Source organism: Capricornis sumatraensis, chromosome 1, assembly GCF_032405125.1.
Source record: "Capricornis sumatraensis isolate serow.1 chromosome 1, serow.2, whole genome shotgun sequence".
NCBI classification, from domain to species: Eukaryota; Metazoa; Chordata; class Mammalia; order Artiodactyla; family Bovidae; genus Capricornis; species Capricornis sumatraensis.
In genome coordinates this window covers 44,428,265-44,449,754 of record NC_091069.1, presented here as the reverse complement: position 1 = coordinate 44,449,754, position 21,490 = coordinate 44,428,265, and the positions used below count along the sequence as shown (strand labels likewise).

At 39.7% G+C, this 21,490-nt stretch overlaps 1 pseudogene; it reads right to left on the bottom strand.

Annotated features, from left to right (window-relative positions):
- Nucleotides 1–4,243: 4,243 nt before the first annotated feature.
- The window catches only part of LOC138074653 (craniofacial development protein 2-like), a 38,358-nt pseudogene continuing 21,111 nt past the window's right edge, over nucleotides 4,244–21,490 (bottom strand).

Sequence of the window (21,490 nt, the reverse complement as noted above, 5' to 3'; positions counted from 1 at the left end):
TCAGGTGGCCAAAGTATTGGAACTTCAGCTTCAGCATCAGTCCTTCCAATGAATATTCAGGACTGATTTCCTTAAGGATTGACTGGTTTGATCTCCTTGCAGTCCAAGGGACTCTGAAGAGTTTTCTCCAACACCACAGTTCAAAAGCATCAATTCTTCAGTGCTCAGTTTTCTTTATAGTCCAACTCTCACATCCATACATGACTACTGGAAAAACCATAGCCTTGACTAGATGGACCTTTGTCAGTAAATTAATGTCTCTGCTTTTTAACATGCTGTCTAGGTTGGTCATAACTTTTCTTCCAAGGAGCAAGCATCTTTTAATTTCATGGCTGCAGTCACCATCTGCAGTGATTTTTGGAGCCCAAGAAAAGAAAGTCTATCATAGTTTCCATTGTTTCCCTATCTATTTGCCATGAAGTGATGGGACCAGATACCATGATCTTCATTTTTTGAATGTCCAGTTTTAAGCCAACTTTTTCACCCTCCTCTTTCACTTTCATCAAGAGGCTCTTTAGTTACTCTTCACTTTCTGCCATAAGGGTGTTGTCACCTACATATCTGAGGTTATTGATATTTCTCCCTGAAATCTTGATTCCAGCTTGTGCTTCATCCAGTCTGTCATTTCACATGATGTACTCTTCATTTATGTTAAATAAGCAAGGTGACAATATACAGCCTTGACGTACTCCTTTCCCAATTTGGAATCATTGACTACAAGATGGCAGAATAGAAGGACATGCGCTCATCTTCTGTGAGAACTCCAAAACTGCACCTAACTGCTGAAAAACCATTGACAGGAGAATGTTGGATCCCACCAAAAAAAGATACCCCACATCCAAGGGCAAAGGAAAAGCCCCAACAAGATGGTAGGAGGGGCAAAACTGCATTTAGAATTGAACCCATAGCCACCAGAGATGCTCAGAGGGCTCAAAAAACACCTTGTATGCACCAGGATGCAGGGAATCTATAAGAGACTAAGCCAGACCTGCCTTCGAGTGTTGAGTGTTTCCTGCAGAGGCACAGGCCAGCAGTGGCCTGCCGCAGGGACAGGGGCTCTGCCTGCAGCAGACCTGAGAGGAACAGCATGTGAGCCCCACTACAGAGCCACTGAGCAGACAACTCACAAACTGGAGAGCAATTATACCAAAGAATTTCTTGCACTGTTGCGAAAGTTCTATGGCCCACAACAGATTTCCCAACCTGTGGATTTGGCAAAGACACTGAGAATCCCCAGGGTATTTGACTTTCTGAAGGCCACTGGAATTTGATTATAGAACTCCCACAGGACTGAGGAAATGGACTCTTGGAGGGCACAAACAAAACCTTGTTTACACCAGGACCTAGGAAAAAGCAGCAGTGACCCCAAAAGACACTGACCCAGACTTGCCTGTGAGTGTCCAGGAGTCTCCAGTGGAGGTATGGGTTTACAGTGCTCTGCCGTGGGGTCAGGGGCACTAAATACAACAGTTCTGGATAAGTCCCTTTTGAAGGAGGTCACCATTACCGCCATTACCCCTACCATAGTATGGCCTCACACAAAACTACAGGGAGGGAACACAGCCCCACCCATCAACAGAAAATCGGATTAAAGATTGCCTGAGCATGGCCCCACCCACCAGAGCAAGACCCACATTCCCCTCACAGTCAGTCCCTCCTATCAGGAAGCTTCCACGAGCCTCTTATCCTTATCCATTAGCGGGCAGACAGAATGGAAACCACAATTACAAAAAACTACCCAAACTGATCACTTGGATCACAGCCTTGTCTAACTCAGAGAAATTATAAGCTATGCCATGTAGGGCCACTCAAGATGGATGGGTCATAGTGGAGAGTTCTGACAGAACATGGTCCACTGGAGAAGGGTACAGCAAATCACTTCAGTATTCTTGCCTTGTGAACCCCATGAACAGTATGAAAAGGCAAAAAGATATGACACTGAAAGATGAATTCCCCAGGACAGTAAATGCCCAATATGCTACTGGAGAAGAATGGACAAATAGTGCCAGAAAGAATGAAGAGGCTGAGCCAAAGCAAAAACAACGCCTAGTTGTCGATGTGACTGGTGATGAAAGTAAGTCCAATGCTATAAAGAACAACATTGTATAGGACCCTGGAATCTTATGTTCCATGAATCAAAGTATATTCAATTCAGTTCAGTCACTCAGTCGTGTCTGACTCTTTGTGACCCCATGAACCGCAGCATGCCAGGCCTCCCTGTCCATCACCATCTCCCGGAGTTCACTCAGACTCACGTCCATCGAGTCCGTGATGCCATCCAGCCATCTCATCCTCAGTTATCCGCTTCTCCTCCTGCCCCCAATCACCCCCAGCATCAGGGTCTTTTCCAATGAGTCAACTCTTCGCATGAGGTGGCCAAAGTACTGGAGTTTCAGCTTTAGCATCAGTCCTTCCAAAGAAATCCCAGGGTTGATCTCCTTCAGAATGGACTGGTTGGATCTCCTTGAAGGGACTCTCAAGAGTCTTCATCAACACCACAGTTCAAAAGCATCAATTCTTCGGCGCTCAGCCTTCTTCACAGTCCAACTCTCACATCCATACATGACCACTGGAAAAACCATAGCCTTGAATAGACGGACCTTAGTCGGCTAAGTAATGTCTCTGCTTTTGAATATACTATCTAGGTTAGTCATAACTTTTCCTCCAAGGAGTAAACGTCTTTTAATTTCACGGCTGCAGTCACCATCTGCAGTGATTTTGGAGCCCCCAAAAATAAAGTCTGACACTGTTTCCACTGTTTCCCCATCTATTTCCCATGAAGTGATGGCACCGGATGCCATGATCTTCGTTTTCTGAATGTTGAGCTTTAAACCAACTTTTTCACTCTCCTCTTTCACTTTCATCAAGAGGCTTTTTAGTTTCTCTTCACTTTCTGCCATAAGGGTGGTGTCATCTGCATATCTGAGGTGATTGATATTTTTCCCGGCAATCCTGATTCCAGCTTGTGCTTCTTCCAGTCCAGCGTTTCTCACGATATACTCTGCATAGAAGTTAAATAAGCAGGGTGACAATATACAAACTTGATGTACTCCTTTTCCTATTTGGAACCAGTCTGTTGTTCCATGTCCAGTTCTAACTGTTGCTTCCTGACCTGCATACAGATTTCTCAAGAGGCAGGTTAGGTGGTCTGGTTTCCCCATTTCTTTCAGAATTTTCCACAGTTTCTTGTGATCCACACAGTCAAAGGCTTTGGCATAGTCAATAAAGCAGAAATAGATGTTTTTCTGGAACTCTCTTGCTTTTTCCATGATCCAGCGGATGTTGGCAATTTGATCTCTGGTTCCTCTGCCTTTTCTAAAACCAGCTTGAACGTCAGGAAGTTCATGGTTCACGTATTGCTGAAGCCTGGCTTGGAGAATTTTGAGCATTACTTTACTAGCATGTGAGATGAGTGCAATTGTGCGGTAGTTTGAGCATTCTTTTGCATTGCTTTTCTTTGGAATTGGAATGAAAACTGATCTTTTCCAGTCCTGTGGCCACTGCTGAGTTTTCCAAACTTGCTGGCGTATTGAGTGCAGCACTTTCATAGCATCATCTTTCAGGATTTGAAACAGCTCGACTGGAATTCCATCACCTCCACTAGCTTTGTTGGTAGTGATGCTTTCTAAGGCCCACTTGACTTCACATTCCTAGATGTCTGGATCTAGATTAGTGATCACATCCTCATGATTATATGCATCATGAAGATCTTTTTTGTACAGTTCTTCCACGTATTCTTGCCACCTCTTCTTAATATCTTCTGCTTCTGTTAGGTCCATACCATTTCTGTCCTTTATTGACCCCATATTTGCATGAAATGTTCCCTTGGTATCTCTAGTTTTCTTGATGAGATCTCTAGTCTTTCCCATTCTGTTCTTTTCCTCTATTTCTTTGCATTGATCACTGAAGAAGGCTTTCTTATCTCTCCTTGCTAGTCTTTGGAACTCTGCATTCAGATGCTTATATCTTTCCTTTTCTCCTTTGCTTTTTGCCTCTCTTCTTTTTACAGCTATTTGTAAGGCCTCCCCAGACAGCCATTTTGCTTTTTTGCATTTCTTTTCCATGGGGATGGTCTCGATCCCTGTCTCCTGTACAATGTCATGAACCTCATTCCATAGTTCATCAGGCACTCTGTCTATCAGATCTAGGCCCTTAAATCTATTTCTCACTTCCACTGTATAATCATAAGGGATTTGATTGAGGTCATACCTGAATGGTCTAGCGGTTTCCCTGTTTTCTTCAATTTAAGTCTGAATTTGGCAATAAGGAGCTCATGATCTGAGCCACAGTCAGCTCCCAGTCTTGTTTTTGTTGACTGTATAGAGCTTCTCCATCTTTGGCTGCATAGAATATAATCAATCTGATTTCGGTGTTGACCATCTGGTGATGTCCATGTGTAGAGTCTTCTCCTGTGTTGTTGGAAGAGGGTGTTTGCTATGACCAGTGCATTTTCATGGCAAAACTCTATTAGTCTTTGCCCTGCTTCATTCTGCATTCCAAGGCCAAATTTGCCTGTTACTCCAGGTGTTTCTTGACTTCCTACTTTTGCATTCCAGTCCCCTATAATGAAAAGGACATCATTTTTGGGTGTTAGTTCTAAAAGGTCTTGTAGGTCTTCATAGAACCGTTCAACTTCAGCTTCTTCAGTGTTACTGGTTGGGGCATAGACTTGGATAACTGTGATACTGAATGGTTTGCCTTGGAGACGAACAGAGATCATTCAGTCGTTTTTGAGATTGCATCCAAGTACTGCATTTTGGACTCTTTTGTTGACCATGATGGCTACTCCATTTCTTCTGAGGGATTCCTGCCCACAGTAGTAGATGTAATGGTCATCTGAGTTAAATTCACCCATTCCAGTCCATTTTAGTTCACTGATTCCTAGAATGTCGACGTTCACCCTTGCCATGTCTTGTTTGACCACTTCCAATTTGCCTCAATTCATGGACCTGACATTCCTGGTTCCTATGCAATATTGCTCTTCACAGCAGTGGATCTTGTTTCTATCACCAGTCACATCCACAGCTGGGTATTGTTTTCGCTTTGGCTCCATCTCTTCATTCTTTCTGGAGTTATTTCTCCACTGATCTCCAGTAGCATATTGGGCACCTAATGACCTGGGGAGTTCCTCTTTTCGTATCCTATCATTTTGCCTTTTCCTATGTTCATGGGGTTCTCAAGGCAAGAATACTGAAGTGGTTTGCCATTCCCTTCTCCAGTGGACCACGCTCTGTCAGACCTCTCCACCATGACCCGCCTGTCTTGGGTTGCCCCACAGGCATGGCTTGGTTTCATTGAATTAGACAAGGCTGTTGTGCTAGTGTGATTAGACTGACTAATTTTCTGTGAGTATGGTTTTAGTGTGTCTGCCCTCTGATGCCCTCTTGCAACACCTACCATCTTACTTGGATTTCTCTTACCTTGGCGTGGGGTATCTCTCCACAGCTGCTCCAGCAAAGCACAGCCGCTGTTCCTTACCTTGGACGAGGGGTATCTCCTTACTGTCGCCGTTCCTGACCTTCAACGTGGGAAAGCAGTACTTGCAGAGGAATCTCAAAAACGATGAATGATCTCTGTTCGTTTCCAAGGCAAACCATTCAATATCATGGTAATCCAAGTCTATGCCCCAACCACTAATGCCAAAGAAGCAAAAGCTGAATGGCTCTATGAATACCTGCAAGATTGTCTAGAGCTAACACCAAAAAAAGACGTCCTTTTCATCATGGGAAACTGGAATGCAAAAGTAGGAATTCAAGAGACACCTAGATTAACAGGGAAGTTTGGCTTTGGAGTACAAAATGAAGCGGGACAAAGGCTAACAGAGTTTTGCCAGAGAAGGCATTGCTCATAGCAAACACCCTCTTTCAATAACATAAGAGAAGACTCTACACATGGACATCATCAGATGGTCAACACTGAAATCAGACTGATTATATTCTTTGCAGCCAAAGATGGAGAAGCTCTATACAGTCAACAAAAACATGACCGCTTGTGGCTCAGATCATGAACTCCTTATTGCCAAATTCAGACTTAAATTGAAGAAAGTAGGGAAAGCCACTAGACCATTCAGGTATGATCTAAATCAAATCCCTTATGATTATACAGTGGAAGTGAGAAATAGATTTAAGGGACTAGATCTGATAGATAGAGTCCCTGATGAACTATGGATTGAGGTTCGTGACATTGTACAGGAGACAGGGATCAAGACCATCCCCGTGGAAAAGAAATGCAAAATGGCAAAATGGCTGTCTGAGGAGGTCTTACAAATAGCTGAGAAAATTAGAGAAGCAAAAGGCAAAGAAGAAAAGGAAAGTTATACACATTTGAATGCAGAGTTCCAAAGAGTAGCAAGGAGAGATAAGAAAACCTTCTTAAGTGAACAATGCTGAGAAAGAGAGGAAAATAATAAAATGGGAAAGACAAGAGATCTCTTCAAGAAAATTAGAGATACCAAGGGAACATTTCATGCCAAAATAAACACAATAAAGGACAGAAATCGTGTGGACCTAACAGAAGCAGAAGATATTAAGAAGGGGGGGCAAGAATACACAGAAGAACTCTACAAAAAAGATCTTCTTTACCTAGAGTCAGACATCTTAGAGTGTGAAGATCGGCCTTAGGAAGCATCAAATGGGCCTTAGGAAGCATCATTATGAACAAAGCTAGTGGAGGTGATGGAATTTGAGCTATTTCAAATCCTGAAAGATGATGCTGTTAAAGTGTTGCACTCAATATGCCAGCAAATTTGGAAAATTCAGCAGTGGCTTCAAGACTGGAAAAGGTCAGTGTTCATTCCAATCTCAAAGAAAGGCAATGCCAAAGAATGCTCAAACTACCGCACAATTGCACTCATCTCACACGCTAGCAAAGTAATGCTCAAAATTCTCCAAGCTAGGCTTCAACTGTATGTGAGCAAAGAACTTCCAGATGTTCAACCTGGATTTAGACAAGGCAGAGGAACCAGAGATCAAATCACCAACATTCATGGGATCATAGATAAAGCAAGAGAAATCCAGAAAAACTTCTGCTTTATTGATTATGCTAAACCCTTGACTGTGTGGATTGTAACAAACTGGAAAATTCTGAAAGAGATGGGAATACCAGACCACCTTACATGCCTCATGAGAAATCTGTATGCAGGTCAATAAGCAATAATTAGAATTTGACCATGGAACAACAGACTGGCTGCAAATTGGAAAAGGTGTATGTCAAGTGACAAAATACATATTGACAAATCACTAGGATCAAGTGACAATCAGTAGGTATCCTAGGATTGACAGTCACTAGGATTGACAATCACTAGGTATCCTTCCAAGAATTTGGAAGACCATTATAAACTATGAAAATACTAGACTGTTTTCCATTATGTCTAATGTGTGATATCAATAAACACTACTTTATGGGAGGATGAACTGCTAGGGCATCCAACCATAAAACAGGCTTCCCAGGCAGCGCCAATGGTAAAAGAACCCGCCTGCCAATGCAGCAGACGTACGAGATGCAGGTTAGATTCCTGGGTCAGGAAGATCCCCTGGAAAAGGGCATGGCAACCCACTCCAGTATTCTTGTCTGGAGAATCCCATAGATGGAGGAGCCTGGCGGGCTACCGTCCATAGGGTTGCAAAGAATCAGACACAACTGAAGAAGCTTAGCATACATGCATGCACCAACCATAAAACATACTTTCGAAAGCAAACAAAAAACTTATGTTTTGGAGGAGGCTCAGCTAATAATGTAGAGTTGGACATGACTGAAGTGACTTAGCAGCAGCAGCAGCAGCAGGTAATAATAGACACTGGAATCTCACTTCCATTCCTGTAGTAAAAGTTAGGCTCTTAGAGTATTTAGACAGTAAAGTTGTGAAGGAGCCAAAATAAAATTTCTGAGAAATAAGGCATCTGCTTGTCCTGGCATATTCTGATTTTGCAGGAGTCTCAGAGGCATCACACTGCAGCTGTGGTTGAGTGGGCCTGTTCAACTCTTGTCTGGCAGGGAGGGGCATCTACACCTCCTGCCTGAGGATAAACCATGATCTCTCTGCAAGTGTGTATTTCCTTGGGGCAGAGAATGGGCCTGATGGCGATTAAGTACAGTGTGAGGAACAAATAGTAAATGTTTCCCATTCTTTAGTGCAAAAACGGGAGGCAGTTTTACAAATCTTTCAAATCACTTTCTCAGATGAACAAAAAACACTTGAAAAAACTTTATTCAGCTTCATCTAATCCACGGTGTGAGCATGGAGCTTTAAAGCTTAGTATGGTTTCATGATAAATAAAATCTATATGTATGAATCATCCTTTCATTTATTTTTCCAAAATGATTCCAGAACTAGTCTTTAGAATCAAGACATTGTCCTCATCTTTAACATACTTTCTTAATTATTAGCTTCCTTAGAGTTATACAAAGACAAAAAACACAGAGTTCCTGACTTCCTATTGCTCACAGTCTTTCCCACAACTACCTGTAATATTTCCACAGCTGTTTTTTAGGTGCCAAACAAGTTAGGGAACTTAGTCTTTTACTCTTATTTCCAGCCCCATGCCCTGCATTCAGGTTTTCTGTGATGCACAGCTGTTAACCTGTCTTGTATAAGTTGAAAACGTGTATGTCAAAGAGTGACTGTCAGTCATTGATCTTTCTAATCCTGGGTACAGTTCAATACATTTCAGTTTAATAAATGAATATTATGTCTCTCACATTACTCTTTGAGAAAATTCCAATTACCATTTTAAAAAAGCTAATGGAAAGTGTTCTCTTGCGGCTCATGGGAGACTGTATCTGCCAGAATACAATGTGGAAAGAACAGATAGAATATTCTGCTCTTTTCTTGTTATACATTTTTCCTTCTAAGCACTGAACTCTCAAGGACATACTTGGCCTAATCAGAAATAGGGACTAAAGTGTAACAAATGGAGGGCAACTTCAGGAGGAAAATCACAGTATTTAATTCAGCCCATAAGGTGTAATTCAAGACAGCTGCTGCTTTGTGTAACAGTAGCAGTCTTCTCAGGACAACACATCTTTCTTTGTTTCCTAGCACTGATGGCTAATATATGCACAGCTTGGAGAACAACATTTATTATAGTAACTAACTTCAGGTAGGACACAAGTGATAATGAAAATAAATAGGTAGTTAGGCTCCAGTGTATTTAAGCTTTTTAGGTTATAAGAAAAAGAACAACAAAAACAAAAACCCAACAACAACATGTGGGACACAAAACTAGATTGAGTAGTCATTTCGCATTTTTTCCTCCACAAAGAAAACCACTGCAGAAAAAGATGGTATCTCTACTCACAGTTGAAATTGAGCCAACAATGAAAAATTGAAGAATCATGTTTGTTACAGAATTAGTTTGAGAAGAGTTCATTGCACTTTAAGCTGTTCAGCTTAATTAGTGCTATTTACAGTTAAGACTCCACTGTTTCTTTCCTACATCATTTTCAAACTTAAAAGTTACAACTTGGTATTTTCTGGGCATATACATCATCAGATACTCCTGTCCATGCTGCATATGTCACACAGGCCAAAGATGTGTACCCAGAAACGTGGGAATGGGACAGATGGGGGGTGACTTGGGAAGACAAAGAGAAGGAAGGGATAGAAAGGTACACTTAAGTGCCTACTACATGCCAGGCACTCTGCAAGATACTTTATGCATTATCCAAAAGCTGGCCAATCTCCTCTTCTCTCCCACCCAAGATTTTCCATTTAGTAGGGGTAGTGTGACTACTAATGACATCATGCTACAGGAAGCACCAGGCCAATTAATCCCAGGCATTCTCAAGTTGTGGAGAGAAGATAAACTATGTCCACAGAAATGGTACATTTGAACTTTCTACCCTGAAGAGGAATTTATTGCTCTTGCAACAAAGATTGCTGCTTGCACTGATAAGGAAAGCTCCAAGAAGGTTTTCTCCCCCTCTGCATTTGTTGAATCTCAAATATCTTCAGGTTAAAATAATCTTTATACCAAAGTACTCTTAAGATGGCATACTCTGATCTGCTTTAACAATGAAACCAAAGCAATCAATCCACAGACAATCTATGGCATGATGTATATGTATGTATGTGTGTGCACACACATGCACGCAAAACAACGTCTGGATGATGCAGAGAAAATTGAGTAGTTTGCCTACAAGGCTCTTTCTTGCCCTCTTCTGGGTATTAATTCTTCCTTGAAGCTGTAGCTGAAGGGTCACTTTCCTACAAAGAAGTCTAGCCTTCTGTGACTATCCCAGCACCAATTGCTAGCACCATTTCTCGTCTGCAGTGTTGCTTTTGCTCGTGCAGCTTGTTGTTTGTTGGATTAGTACCTATCTCCCTTCTACATTAACTCTATGAAAGTAGTGACCATGTCTTTTCCCTCATAGTTGTATATCCAGTATCTGGCACTAATCTTGAGACATAATATATGGGCAATAAATATTTGTTGAGTGAACAAACACAGGAGTTTTAACAAGGGAGAGTATGGTAGACACTGAAGTGAGGCAGAGTTAAGGCAGACTGGGGTTGTCACCAAGGTGCTCTGAGTAGCCAGGGGTCAGCAGGAAGGTGCCAGGAAAGGATCTCTGAAGCAGGTAGTGTCATGTGTTTAGTCATGTCCAACTCTTTGCAACCTCATGGACTCTGCCAGGCTCCTCTGTCCATGGGATTTTTCAGCAAGAATACTGAAGTGGGTTGCCATTTTCTCCTCCAGGGAATCTTTCTGACCCAGAGGTCCAACCCATGTCTCCTGTGTCTCCTGCATTGCAGGGGATTCTTTGCCCACTGAACCATTGGGTAAGCCTGTGAAGCAGACAGAAAGGCACTCAGAGAAAGACAAGGAATCCCAAAGACAAACTTTGGCTCAACATGAAATAACGTCTTAGGTCAGCTGGTATATAAAATGCCTTTTGAAAATAATAAAATGAATCTTCTTTTGATAGCAGAATTTGGGTATAAGAAAATGTATGTTCAAAAACATTCTGGTTCTTTCTATAATACTAACTGTATAAATTAGTAAGTGACAAACATAATGAAAGCTCACTCTTAAAAGATGATTTTTAAAGCTCTGAACTTTTGGAGAAAAAGGTCTACTAAAAAAATGCAGCTTCTAGAAGGAAGCCCAGACAAAGAAAGATCTTTCTACAATAAGGAAGGACAGTGAAGTAATAAGCAACTCAGAATTTAGACCCAATTACTCAACATAAATGTTATTAGTAAACTGAAATATTTTAAGATTCTTGTATTCTTATAAACTGAAAATTACAAACCATGCATACAGTTGTATTGAAGTACTTGAATTAAATTTCTGTACTGAAATTGTACAAGGGAGCTGATATGTTTAAGAAATAGGCTTGAAAATAGGCAAAACTATGTGTGAATCCTGACACGTTGGATGGGATTCTTAACCCCTGAAAGTCTCAGTTCCTTAATATAGACTTCAACCATGAACATAATTATGGTACCTCAGAAAGTCATAAAAATGAAAGGAGACAACATATAAAAAGAGCTTGACTGTGCTTAGCATATGAGGGTTAAATATGTGCTAATCATTGTGAAGTAACTGAAACTACCCCTTTAAACATTTAAAAATAGTTCTTAAAAACTTATCTCTCCATCAGATTTGCTCTTCAATTTCACTGAGTTGGGTTCTTTCTCATCCGTAAGAAGAATATTTAAATATATTCTTATTTTTCCTATTCAAAGTTAGCAAAAATGTGTTCCATAAGCACGTAGGAGAGAATTTCTCCTTTTTTCCTTCCCAGGTTCCTTCTTGTACTGGAGGAATTATTTCCTCTCTCCTTTTCTTCTCCTCCGCTTTCTGAACACACCTAGGCTGACTACTTGGCTAGAGTTCACACTCACTGACTCCCTGTCACTGGTGTGGAGAGCTGAACTCATTCATTATAGAAGAAGGGTAGAGAGTCATTTTTTAATCAGTATTTTGAAAGGATACTAACTTAGCATTTATAAATTAACAATCTATAAATATTACATGATACATACTTACTCTTCTGTTTTAGTATTTCTAAAGTTCTTAATGCAACCATCCTGTAGATAATTTTTTTCCTAGAGTGCTATATTATAGGAAAGGTTTATCATGTTCTTCTGTTCTCCTCCTTTTTTTTTTTTAGCTTAAAGTTAGGCATCTTCCAGATGCAAGCATGCTTCAACTTAACTGAAGCTTAAGAATCACTGGTGCTGCTGCTGCTAAGTCGCTTCAGTCGTGTCCGACTCTGTGCGACCCCAGAGACGGCAGCCCACTAGGCTCCCCCGTCCCTGGGATTCTCCAGGCAAGAACACTGGAGTGGGTTGCCATTTCCTTCTCCAATGCATGAAAGTGAAAAGTGAAAGTGAAGTCGTGTCCGACTCTTCGCGACCCCATGGCCATTGCCTTCTCCGTAAGAACCACTTGTATCCTCAATTCATTTCCTGTCCCCTAATCTGAACCTTACAAGGTTTAACTTAGGTCACAGGGAGCAACTTGAACTGTTTAACACCAGGTTTTTATATGATTATACAGCAAGCTAAAGACATTTTAAAAATACATCAAGACAGAATGATGATGGTAACTATACACACACACACACACACACACACACACACACACACATATATATATTGAGAGAGAGAGAGATTAGGAAAAACAGAATACATATTTGGTAGCACAGTTCCCTGTTTGAAAGCAAGATTAATCATACTAACCTGGCTTAGCTAAATATCTTTTGAAAGGTATATGTTTTTCACAGACGGATCCCTTATTCTAAATTTTTATGTTCCCATTTCATTTTTTTCTCTGTGTGAAAATCAAGTAAGGAGATAATAAATATGCAAATTAAAAAATTCAGTCCCACTATAGGCCATTTTTCGGAGAAGGCAATGGCAACCCACTCCAGTACTCTTGCCTGGAAAATCCCATGGATGGAGGAGCCTGGTAGGCTGCAGTCCATGGGGTCACTGAGGGTCGGACACCACTGAGCGACTTCACTTTCACTTTTCACTTTCATGCATTGGAGAAGGAAATGGCAACCCACTCCAGTGTTCTTGCCTGGAGAATCCCAGAGACGGGGGAGCCTGGTGGGCTGCCATCTGTGGGGTCGCACAGAGTCGGACACGACTGAAGCGACTTAGCAGCATAGACCATTTTTAGGTGAATGACTCTACCCAGTTTTGAAGACGGCACATAAGTAAGTATTTTAGACTTTCAGGAGTCCTGGAGAAATTTTAATGGCTAGGATTTGCACATGATATTGCTGGTGCCAAATATATGTGTTGCTTCCTTAGATCCTGATCTGCATCCTTTCTTCTATGAAAATGGTGAACTTTAACCTGTCAGCCCCTCACTTTGTTTTCAATAAGGTGAGAAGCAAGTATGTCACTGACCAGCCACTTCAATGACCACATCTAAGACACTGAACTGTTTCATCAAGTAACACAGACATGACATAAAGTATGATCAGAGTTAACAGTATGAAAAAAATCCAAACTGTATGCACTGAATGTTGTTACTCACAATTTGAAAAAGCATGATTTATACTCTCAAGAGATATAAAACTGCACAAATGTGATCACCCCAAGCACAGGGAATTTTATTTTTTGTACTCGATATATTTCAAGTGCCTAGAACAGTTTCTGGCAAATAAATAGATGTTCAATAGATATGTCAATTGAGTGAATGATTAACACAATATAAATGAAGAAAGGGCATCACTCCTAATAGATTCTTGCATTCCTTGATTCATGATTACTCTAGCTCTCTCCTATGAGTACAACTGCTGTGCCTTTTAAAAAATTACGAGAACTAGTATATCCTGGAATCTTGAAAATCAACACAGAACCGGTAAATGTAAATAAGAGAAAGAAAATATAGTATTCATAGTCTTACAGAATGAGATATTAGGAACTGAAAATAAAAATTTAGAACAGAGTGTCTGAGATGGGGCCCTAAGGGCAAGGGGGACTCAGGGAACAATGAGGCAGGCATCCAAGACAAATGTTACCTACTTTGTAATATTCCTCATGGTCACTTGGATTCCCACACCACAAGCAAAGTGTGTTTAACAAGTAGAAAAATAGAATGAGAAATTCTATCTATTCCTATTGGTAATACAACTGGACAAGAATAGATGAAAAATGTGTTGACTGGAGATTTGTTTTTATCTTAGATCAGAGTAATTTTTACTTTCTTTTAAAAAATCATCCTATTAATAAAGGGGACTTAAATTGTGAAAATCAAATGTGTGACTTATTTTCATTGGCTGTTACAGAATAGACTTTTTAAAAAGATATATTTATAACAAGTATACATCAGAGCAGCATTACCTAAAAGTGGAGGTAAACTTGAGGACTGACCATAATCCAACTCTGTCAATTAAGAGGATAGTAAATATAAGTAATTACTAGACTATGGAACCAAAATACTAAATCAATTGTATTAGTTCACTTGAGGGCCAATATCTTTAGCTCTTTCTCTCTTAACCTTAGATAGAACTCATGATCTCTAGCACGTCTGCAGATGCATGTTGCAACACTTTACAACCAGAATAATTACACAGCCCTTTCAGACACATGTACAAACAAGTAGTATTTTCCAGACCATGATGTTCCAGACAGGCACATATTACAAAAAAAACAAAACAAAAATGAGCAATACATCATTGATGGGTATGACTCACAGGACATTAGCCAATGTACTTTCCAATAAGAAGTCTGATCAACACATGTCATAGGAAACAGGAGAATTTTCTCAGTAATTTTTCCAATTTCATATTTTCACACTTGAGAAAAACATATGGTTCTGTACTTAACAGACTTAGCAGTAGTGGGAGGCCTATGAAAACTGCTTGCAGCCATGACTCGGAGTATATCTTCAGGGTTTCTTCCAGAACTCTCTTAAGGACTTCTTCTTTTTCTAATGCTAAAAATAGATATTGTCCTATTTTATTCACTTGTATCATTATTCATTATGACCAGCATGAATATTATTAGAAGAATATTTCTATTTTTACCCAGAGAAATAAACCATCACAGTTCAGTTGTAGAACTTTTTTTTTTTAAAAAAAAGAGAAAGAAATAGTCTGCTTTCTTGTTGTTATTACTTTTTGTTATACTAATTCTGAAATAGTTTTCAAAAATAATTCAGTTCAGTTCAGTTCAGTCACTCAGTCATGTCTGACTCTTTGCGACCCCATGAATCGCAGCACGCCAGGCCTCCCTGTCCATCGCCAACTCCCGGAGTTCACTTAGGCTCATGCCCATTGAATCAGTGATGCCATTCAGCCATCTCATCCTCTGTCGTCTCCTTCTCCTCCTTCCCCCAATCCCTCCCAGCATCAGAGTCTTTTCCAATGAGTCAACTCTTCGCATGAGGTGGCCAAAGTACTGGAGCTTCAGCTTTAGTGTCATTCCTTCCAAAGAAATCCCAGGGCTGATCTTCTTCAGAATGGACCAGTTGGATCTCCTTGCAGTCCAAGGGACTCTCAAGAGTCTTCTCCAACACCACAGTTCAAAAGCATCAATTCTTCGGCACTCAGCTTTTTTCACAGTCCAACTTTCACATCAATACATGACTACTGGAAAAACCATAGCCTTGACTAGACGGACCTTTGTTGGCAAAGTAATGTCTCTGCTTTTCAATATGCTATCTAGGTTGCTCATAACTTTCTTTCCAAGGAGTAAGCGTCTTTTAATTTCATGGCTGCAGTCACCATCTGCAGTGATTTTGGAGCCCCAAAAAATAAAGTCTGACATTGTTTCCACTGTTTCCAGGTATACACAAATTTCACCTGCCTTGGCTACCTTCACATTTTCAAATCTCCTTTCTTTCTTTCTTTGCCTATCCAACCATATTGCCTTCTCTCCTGACATTGCCAGACTTCAGTATCACATGTAACTGTCTGTACAGTGTACCTGTAATTCTGGCCACTCAGATCCTAAACACAGATCCTCAGGCAAGAACCACAACAGCAATCAGACAAATAAAGCAAAGACAAAAAACTAACAAAACAAAAACAAAGAGCACAGGGTGGAGATCAGGGCCAGAGGATGTAGTGAAAAGAGGTGCAAATCTGGGCATGATCTAGCAGCCTAGCAGTTGGTACTGGGACACTGGGTCCATATTAACATCCCTAATGGGATTTCATGTCCCACTAGGGTTGATGCAAGGACAAATCACAGACTACAGAAGCCTATATTCTTTCTGTATTATCTCATGCATCCCCCTAATCCCAGAAAAACAAATGGGACAGAACTGTTTTATAGTTTTTCTTACTGACTGCATTAAATTCTTTGTGAAGCTAATGAAGTTTAAGCTTTAGGACCCTTCACTTGAACAGACTTGGGAGGGATCTAGCAACATGCTCACATACTGGTCAAATACTTTTGCAAACTTTGCAAAACTGAGGTATTCTACTGCCTACACAACCCAAGTAAAACTAGCCCCACTAGAGCTTCTCATACTTTTTCTTATGGTAAAGTAACTGCTAGAGTAACTGCATGTAGACTCAACTAAAGGAAATCTGAGTTGGAAATATATCTAGTTTGGGTTTAATTGGAATGTTCATGTGGTCTACAGTCACTTCTGAGTACATGTAAGTTTTTGCTAGCCATCTCAATGTAGAAATGCCTCCTGGGAATATTCCTAATTCATTCATGACATCAGTTGTATCATGTCCCTAAGGTAAAGGGGCCAGAGAGTGTATCATGCTGTGAACAGGTCCCACAGTAGCAAGCACAGAAGTATACAATTAGTGGAAGAAAAACTAGATTTGAAATGTATGGAAACAGAAGCTAGTCTGGGGGCAATTCTTCTAGTCATTAGATGTGTATCATTACAAGTGGAGGATTTAATTCTAACCAATGTTAGTCAAAATAGAAGTTCTCTTCTGTACAAATGAACTTGACAGTGTCGCTTGTATAATTATAAATACACTATACACTTTTTTCCATTTTAGTGAGAATCGGGCAAAATAGAATTTATCATTATTCTGGAATCCATGGGGAACAAACCTGTAGCAGTATTACAAATTTCTGTGTAGTATTTAATGCATCTCAAAGTATTAGCATATAAACATACTAACAAAAGATTTAAATTCTTTGCTGATTTGATATAAAATACTGAATCAATAAAGATATTATAAAACTCATAACGGGAAGAAATATCTGCAAGTCTATGGCCAATAGGCAGTTAATATCTAACATATATAAATAGCTCATAGAACTCAACATCACAAAAGCAAACAATCCAATTTAAAAATGAGCAGAAGAAATGAATAGACATTTTTCCAAACAGGAAATGCAGATGGCCAACAGGCACATGAAAAGATGTTCAACAATGGTAATCATCAGGGAAATTCAAATCAAAAGCTCTTACCTGTCAGTATGGCTAAGCATCAAGAAGAGCGCAAATAACAAATGCTGGGAGGATTTGGAGAAAAGGGGATCCTTGTACACTATGGGTGGGAATGCAAATTGGTGCAACCACTGTGGAAAGCAGTATGGAGGTTTATTTAAAAACTAAAAATATAACTACCATATGACTCAGCAAAATTTCACTACTGGATATATGTTAATAAAAACCCTAAAAACAAAAAACACTAATTCAAAAAGGCATATGCACCTCATTGCTCATAGCAGCATTATTTACAATTGCCAAGATATGAAAGCAACCTAAGTGTCCATCAACAGATGAATGGACAGAGATATAGGATATGTATATCACATATAGCACATATATATCCTATATATATATATATGAATGAAATTTTGCCATTTGCAAGGATATGGATGAACTTGGAGGGATATCATGCAAAGTAAAATAAGTCAGTCAGACAAATACTGTGTGGTGTCACATGTGGAATTTAAAAAATATAACAAGCTAGTGGCTATAACAAAAAAGAAACAGAGTCACAGGCATAGAGAACAAACTAGGGGTTACCAGTGGTGAGAAGGAAGAGGGAGGGATACCATATGGGTAAAGGCTTAAAAGGTGCAAACCATTAGGTATAAAATAAGCTACAAGGATATATTATAAACACAGGGAATATAGCCAGTAATTTACAATAACTAAACTATAAATGGAGTATATAACCTTTAAAATTGTGAACTGTGAATAACTATATTGTACACCAGTAACTTATATAATATTGTACATCAGCTATACTTCAATTTTAAAAAGCCTCATAAGATACCACTAAATGAGGACATCATTGACAATTCATATTAAGATTTGCTAAGTTACTTCAGTCATGTCCGACTCTGTGTGACCCCATAGATGGCAGCCCACCAGGCTCCGCCATCCCTGGGATTCTCCAGGCAAGAACACTGGAGTGGGTTGCCATTTCCTTCTCCAATGGATGAAAGTGAAAAGTGAAAGTGAAGTCGCTCAGTCGTGTCTGACTCTTCACGACCCCATGGACTGCAGCCTACCAGGCTACTCTAAACATAGGATTTTCCAGGCAAGAGTACTGGAGTGGGTTGCCATTGCCTTCTCCAATATTAAGATTAGTCCCTGTATAAGAATAATTGAAATTCTTCAAATTTTATTGCTTACATATGAAGAAAACTTAATAGAGCTTTTTCCTAAATCTTAAAAATGTGGGGTTTTGTTTTGTTTTGTTTTTTTGCCAAGCCAGGGACCAGGTATTGAACCTATGCCCCCTGCATTGGGAGTGTGGAATCTTAACCACTGGTCTATCAGGGAAATCCTTTTTAAAAAATTTCCAAATGTTAAAAACTTACATGACATTACTAATAATGAGTAGTGAGGCTGAAAGAAATTTTTGTAAACTTTCAATTTAAAAAATTATATTGATCAACTATGCTAGAGGTCTCTCCATTATTTCTATAGAAAAAATTGTTTGTATAGACATAATTATTCTATAGAATAATTAAGCTTTTATAATTAAGAATAAGTTTTTAAAAACTTAAATTTGTCATGATTTCTTTATTCATTTTCGTGGCTTCTCTGGTGGCTCAGTGGTAAAGAATCTGACTGTAATGCAGGAGACTCATGAGACGTGTGTTCAATCTCTGTCTCCAGGAAAGATCCCCTGGAGAAGGAAATGGCAACCCACTCCAGTATTCTTGCCAGGAAAATCCAATGGACAGAGGAGCCTGGTGGGCTACAGTCCATGGGGTTATAAAGAGTCAGACACGACTGAGCACAAGCATTCATTTTCATACCTGCTTTTCGTTTGTAATTTAATATTATTTTTTAAAAGAAGAACTCCAAATTATACAAGTCTCAGGTCACACAAAACATGGATCTTCCTCTGCCAATGCCTGACACAAAACCTGGAATATTAGATATTTGTCAGAAGAATACACAGGAAGGGATATTGGCCCAAGAATGGTGATACTCAGTTTAGTGAAGGAGAAGTCAGTATATGCTGAAATTCTTCAGAGTATCCAGCCTTCAGGCCTGAGCACTTTGGGAAACAATGGAACTACACCTGCTAGTAGAAAATCTGGACCCAGTTAGTGGGAAGCCAAGATGGCAGAGGCAGAGAAAATGAGGCTGCAACCTGCCATATTGTTTCACAGTCAAGAAATTTTTTTCCTTGTGTGTTCATTTTTTTTTTTAGCAGCTTGATTCTTTATTTATTTTTTAACACCCAAACCATTTTTATTGGGGCATAGCCAATTAACAATGTTGTGGCAGTTTCAGGTGAACAGTGAAGGGATTCAGACATACATATACATGTATCCATTCTCCCCCAAACCCCACTCTCATCCAGCCTGGCACATAACACTGAGCAGAGTTCCATGTACTATACAATAGATCTTTGTTCGTTATCCATTTTAAATATAGTAGTGTGTACATGACCTTCCCGAAGTCCCTAATTATCCCTTCCCCTCAGTAACCATAAGTTTGTTTTCTAAGTCTGCAAGTCTCTTTCTGTTTTGTAAGTTAACTTGTATCATTCATTTTTAGATTCAACATATAAGGGATGTCATATGATATTTCTCCTCTGTCTGACTTACTTCACTCAGTATGACACTCTAATTCCATCCATGTTGCTGCAAATGGTGTTATTTCATTCTTTTTAATGGCTGAGTAATATTCCATCACATATATGTAGTGCATCTTATATATCCATTCCTCTGTCAATGGACATTTAGTTTGCTTCCATGTCTTGGCTATTACAAATAGTGCTACAGTGAACACTGGATACATGTATCTTTTCAGGCCATGTGTTTCTCTGGATATATGCCCAGGAGTGTGTGTATTCATTCTTGAAGGATGCTGAAATTAATTTTAAAAAATTCTTCCTCTCCCCAAAGAGTATGAAAATTAACTTTCAAGTGTTTGGAAATTTTTTCTTTTGAGTTATGTTTCTCATTTGAAGAAACTGGGTACTCTTCCTTTCCTTTAAACTGAATAATGTGGAACATATGTGAATAGGATTACATCAAGTCCCGAGATACGAATGTTCAGAAGCAACTGAAGTGTTTCACATAGAGTTCCAAATTAAAATGCCTTACTTCAATAAAATGCATATTGTGTCCTGATATTGCTATTCTACTCACATTTCTACTTGACAATATTCTCACCCTAAAGTAATTTTTAACCTCAAAATTTCTAGATTGCTTAATTTCCATCAAGTGCTAAAAGTCTAGGAAACTACTAACTAAACACAAAGTAAATTCTAGATATACAATTTGAGTTGTTTCCTGATGGAGCTGCCTCTGAGGTCTCAGCTCCTGGAATTAAACCCACCCACCAGTTAAGGCATGGGCTTTCCTGGTGGCTCAGCAATTAAGAATCTGCCCATCAATGCAGGAGATGTGGGTTCAATCCCTGGGTCTGGAAGATTCCCTGGAGAAGGGAATGGCAGCCCACCCTGGTATTCTTGCCTAAGAAACCCAATGGACAGAGGAGCCTGGTGGGCTACAGTCCATGGGGTTGCAAAAGAGTCGACATGACTAAGGGACTAAACAGCAACAACAACCAGTTGAAATACACCCTGATGGGAGAGCTTTGGAGCAGATAGTCCTCTTTTAAGGGGCTGGGGCAAAGTATAGAGCACCATGATATCTACAGGCCCCAGAAATAGATAGATTCAAACAGTTGATATCATTTGGGTTCTGTCACTCAGAGTAGGGAACCCTACAAGAGGGGAAACAGGGAACTGAGAAAAAAGTAGTGTGGAAGTCCTAGTAGGCAGAGAATCAGTATCAGGGATGCCTATCAACAAGTAAACTTAGCTACTTGTCTGGCATTCAGGAATAGAGTCCAGTCTCTGAGAAAGATTGATAGTAGAGATGGATACTAACAAAACAGGACTCTGCTTGTTGAAGATACTAAGTCTGATACCAGCCACAAGGATGCAAGGCAGAAACTCAATTAAATAAACTGAAGCATAAGCAGGTCTTAGAAAATGAGAGGCTTGTAATAAGAATTTGAGCATATAGTCAGAGCTAGAATAGAACCAACCGTTGACACTGAATTCACCTAAAATTCAGTTTCTTTGCTAAGTTTATGACTAGCCTCTCTGTCAAAAACTT